Source organism: Belonocnema kinseyi, chromosome 5, assembly GCF_010883055.1.
Source record: "Belonocnema kinseyi isolate 2016_QV_RU_SX_M_011 chromosome 5, B_treatae_v1, whole genome shotgun sequence".
NCBI classification, from domain to species: Eukaryota; Metazoa; Arthropoda; class Insecta; order Hymenoptera; family Cynipidae; genus Belonocnema; species Belonocnema kinseyi.
The window spans coordinates 30,281,740-30,287,011 of record NC_046661.1 but is presented as its reverse complement, the minus strand read 5'-3'; the positions used below and the strand labels follow the sequence as shown (position 1 = coordinate 30,287,011).

General features: G+C 27.9%; 1 protein-coding gene across 3 annotated transcripts in view; it reads left to right on the top strand.

Moving 5' to 3' along the window:
- The first annotated feature begins 891 nt into the window (after positions 1 to 891).
- LOC117172737 (mediator of RNA polymerase II transcription subunit 15) overlaps positions 892 to 5,272 on the top strand; it is an 88,983-nt gene continuing 84,602 nt past the window's right edge. The window contains exon 1 of one of the 3 annotated variants that reach the window (XM_033360914.1): positions 892 to 1,147. The gene's annotated coding sequence lies outside the window, so the exon portion shown is untranslated. Of the gene's footprint in view, positions 1,233 to 5,272 lie in introns of all 3 variants that reach the window. The other 2 variants (XM_033360913.1, XM_033360915.1) reach the window with 2 other exon arrangements.

Genomic DNA, 5,272 nt, shown 5'->3' with positions numbered 1-5,272 from the left:
ATATGAAACAGAAATATAAATTATACATTTAATTTTCTCTCTGGTATCTATTAAAATGACCATGTCTTACAAAGCGTGGATATTTTACGTTTGTTATGAAATGTTGGCAATTTAATTTTAATTTGAATGGTTCTCGTCCAAGCTAAGTTTACCATCAGTGCGCGTCGAAGGTGTGCCAAGAGTTGCTTACAGCGCTCCAAGTGGCTCTTGGCAAACTATATGGGTTGGTGCTATTTACGTGGAGCGGTGGGTAGAGGGGAAGTGACTTTTTTCGCCGGACGCGCCGTCTATATTTATGACGGGTAACTAAGCTCGCACCGCATCTACGTTTATAATATCTTTGATTACGTGTATATGGCACTTTACATTCCTCGGTTTCCGTTTCCCTCTACAAACATTAGCTCTAAAACTTGTTGCCATTTGGAAACATTCCATGAAATAAATTAAAAAAATGTATAGGTACATAAGTTTATTATAATGAAGCTGGTTTATCAGTGTATATTTGATTGCTAAATGTTTTTGTCTATTGGTCTACTGAATGTCAAGTGTTCTTTTCTACTGGTCAAAAATCAATATTTATAAAATTTTCCAATTCAAAATTTAAAACATATTGATTTTTTACCAGTCTATAAGAACACTTAATATCAACGTATTTATTAAGCATTACACTGACCAATATTGCAAAATAACAATAATGAAAAATATATATAAATATGAAAAATCCTAGCAAATTACGAACATTTCTTGGGTTTGAATATTTTGCCGGTATGACTAAAAAGATTATATTAAAATCCATTTGAATTACAAGTATTTAAAGGAACAAAAATAACAATATTTCACAATTATTACACTAAAAAGCACTTTTACAAATGCCAGTACCAGCAATTCAAAAAAGTGGGATTATGCACAGGTTCGCCGTCTTGGCACGTAATGTATCAAGTATTTTACCTGTTTTCTACGTAAAATACTTCACTTAGGTATTTTACGTAAAAAACCTTCAGTTACGTGTAATTCCACATCCCTGCCCATGGATGACCCAGCGCATCAGGCGTTAATCTACACGGTTCACAGGATTCTTTAGTTGAAAATTTCGGTATGTAAATAAGAGGCACTTTGGAACTTATATATTTTAATTATAAGAAAAATGGTAAGATTATTATTCTGTTATTATTAAAGTGCTATAAGTGACGTAGAATGTAATATAGGAAAACAGGTTCTTGTACAAAATGCGGGTAAGAAACTTTTCATAAAACTTGCTGAATGTTCTGAAGTTATTGATAAAAAACCGTGCATCATCCCCATAATAATGACAAAAACTAAATTAGGGTTGTAAAATATTTTATCAGCCAAGACTTAATATTGATATGATGAACAGATTTTTATCAAGAAATAAAGAACCCATTACTTAATACGAATGTTAGGTTATGTTGTTTTATGTTTACAAAGAGACAAACCCGAAGATCTGCCTTCTGCATGAAGTAATGCATCGTGAGAGCAAAGAGAAAAGTCCATTTTCTTTATGAAAGCACATTAATAGTCGCGAAGGTAGTACAAAAGGAGAAATCATAGTAAATTTATTTTTCGATCGGGAAATTTTCTAATTCTTGTTACTACAAAAGCTCAGGTACCTAATTAATTTAAATGTCACTGTTTATTGATATCGCTTGAAATTGTGCAATTTTACACGAGTTTGACACTTGCTTTGAAATTTCTTTACAAAATTGGGCTTTCGCCTAACTTTTTCCAATTTTTTTTGCTAAAGTACAATTCAGGTTTGTATCTTTGAACGAATAAATCCATTCTATAGTTTGACACATATTCTTTGTAAACCAATATTTTACACAGAAAATTACCCTGAGTGACCTTTAATTATAATTTTATAAACGTGAAAAAACCAGATTTCAATATTTTCTATGAAAAACACAATCCCTGAGTGACAGAACGAAATCGGAAACAATAAGAGTCAATTTATTCAGGAACAAGCTTTTTGAACGAAAATGGCCTTGAAAGAACCCTTAATATATATTTTTAAAATCTTACAAAAATCAGGCGTTATTTTCTTACAAAAAGAAAATAATTTGTGGGAATTGACAAATTATCAAAAAATAAATAAATCTTTAAAAAGAACCTCCTTAAATAGCTTTTTAAACTAAACATTTGTTGAGTTCTTTCGAATACTCCTAATTTTTAATAGTTCTACTTTCCAATTTGTCTGAAGTTATACGATTTTAATCGGTTTAAAATAATTATTCAAGTATTAGAAGACGTTCATTTCTAATCCTGCAATTTTATACGATTTTAATCTGTAACTAAATAATTTTAAATGTTTCAATCTAAAATTATCGAACACTTTCAATTCCAAAATTCTGACATATTTAAATAGCTTTAAATTTGACATTATTCAATATACTGAAGACTAAAAATTTAAAATTTCTCAACTATCACAAGGCTTTGAATATTTTTGAAATTGCTTTTCTGGACACTAAATAGCACTTAGTCTTTTATTGAGAAATCACAACCAAAATGGCTAAAAAGAAGTTTTTAAAAGAGTTTTAAAACTTTTAATAAAGGTTAGAGGTTTTAATATTTCAATATATATGATAGAACCTCTATAAATTTGGAATTACTCTACTTTTTCATGTTTGAGCTACACTTATTTAATTTTAGAGATTATAAATTACAATCGTGAAAAATAAATAAAATGTTTTAATTAATTTATATTTAAAACAAAAAACCTTTGTATACTTCAATTTAAATGCAGCTAAAAACATTGAATTTAAAATGCGGCGAATTCAAGGTACATTTCAAAAAGAAAACTGAAAGCAGAGGATCAACTTTCAAAATAAGTGACTGAGTTAGAAAGTTGGCTTGCAAAAGAGCATGGCAAATGGTGTATTTTCGCATTTTTAAATTTTAAATTTAAACTTTTTCGCGTTGTAACAATTTCGAATCCCAGAATGTTATTTTTGACATAACTTTTAACGAAAATTCGAAAAATTGAAACAATAAGCCTGTATTCTAATAATGAAGCAAATTTTAAGCGTTAAAATTTAAGTTCTTAAACTAAAGTACTATAAATTTTTAAATTTTACAATTAGTGTCGTGTAAATTATATTGGTATCTTAAAAGAGTATAAATGGTTTTTAAATTTTAGGAAGTTTACCTTTTTTACATACCTAGGTGTTAAAAAAGTGTACCAAATTTTTTCGAATTCGACTCACTTATTTTCTGAGAGAAAATCACCCCCGTTTATTAGTGACTCAAATGCATTAGAAAAAAATCGCCCAGGCCTAAGAATAAAAACTGGATGTACAGCAAATTTTTAAATGAGATTATCTTTAACTTTGTGATTTCAAAAATTGTCATACACATTTTTTTATTAATACTGCAGGAAAAAATCGACAGGACCGAGCACCGAAATTATAATTAGAGCAACTTTTCTGTACTTCTATTAGTTTATAATGTTTACAGTTTATAATGTTACCGAATTTGAAAATCCTCAAATAATAAAATTTCCCAAATAAAAATGTTTCTTAATCAATATTATTTATTTATTAAAAATACGATAACAAAAAGTTTTTAGCAAACAAATTTTTGCTTAATATTTAGTGTTAAAAATTATTGTTTGAATTTAAAATTAAAATAATTATACAAAAATTGTATAGAAAAATGAATATAAAAAAACACGTGTCTCAAACGGAAGAAATTTCTCCCTGAATTTTCTTGGAACCTGATAACATTTTCCAAACAAGCTTTACAGGATTCAAATAGCATTAATTTATCTCAATGTTTCTTTTTATTTTTTAAATTAACATTTCGATTTTTCGGAAGAAATTTTTTAATTTAAAAAATACTATGTACATTTTCAACCAAAACATCATATCCAGAAATATATTTTGTTTTCATTATTGTTATTTTAAATTTAAACAATAATGTTTAAAAACTTTAAACTTTAAAAAAGTTGTTTCTTTCGTATAAATATTTGATTATTGCAATTAAAAAAAAAAATTTGTCAAAGAAAAATGTTTTCAGCACTTGTTTGTTTATCTCGAAATTTCTTTCTATAATAGTTTTTTTTTAATTAAACATTTGAGTTTTCGACAAAACTTTTTTTTATAATTAAAAAAAACTATGTACCGAAAACCTGGCGCGCAACTGTTGGTTCTCGCGCTCCCCGCTCGATAATGTATTTACCTCGCGATTCACGCTAGATTTTTGTGTATAGACTTTTTAAAACTAAAGGTGAAAGCATCGACAACAGTAATTTGGTAGTTGTGAATTCTCTTTTGTTAAAGCTCCTTCGGCCTTAACGAACACATTCTCATCGCGTATCTCGTGCTTCGCACTCGAGTTTATACCTGAAATTTTATATCATTCCAATAAATGCATATTATTATAATTCATAACTGACTTTGGTATTAAGACAGACGTAGTTTCATTGTCCCGTTTGAAAAAATGCGAATTCTTGAAAAGAAAATTTGTGATTAAACATTTTATTATAACTTTAATCGTTTTTCCATAAACTGAATTTGCTCATTTCTGAACAAAATCCCGACAGGGATGACTGAAAAATCCCAAAAAATGAAATCTCATACATTTAAAAACACGTGTGATTTGATAGAAAAAAATGTTCTGCCTAAATTTTCTTCGTACCTACATAATAACATTTTTGAAATAAACTTTGCAGGATTCAATTCAACAACGATTTATATTGTAATTTATTAAATTTTTTTATCAATAAAAATTCAATTTATCAGAACTTTTTTGTATTTTTTAAAATACTATGCACATTTTCGAGCCAAAATTTTCATCCAGAAATATATATTCGATTATTGTATATTCAATAAATAAATAATATTTACTGAACAATTTTTCGAATCATTTAAATTCAGGAATTTTCTAATTCGTATATTTTATAATTCAGCAATTTTCTTTGGGGATTTTTCAAATTCGGTTATATCTTATTATCCGAAATTAAACTCCCATTACTGTAAAAATTCCTAAATTATAATATTTTCGAAATATAAAAGTCCCGAATTGGAAAATTCTCGACAATTTATAATCTTACCGAATTTGAGAATTCCCGAAGGAAAATTTCTGAATTATACAATATCCGGGCTAGACAACTGCCTAATTTGAACAATTAAAAAAAATAGTTTGTTTAAAAATATTTTTTTTAATACGAGGGTAGTTCAATAAGTCCTTAGAATGACCAACAGATGGCGCGCGAATCGCTCCAAATCATCTGTTTTCAGTCAGCACCACTCCCGAC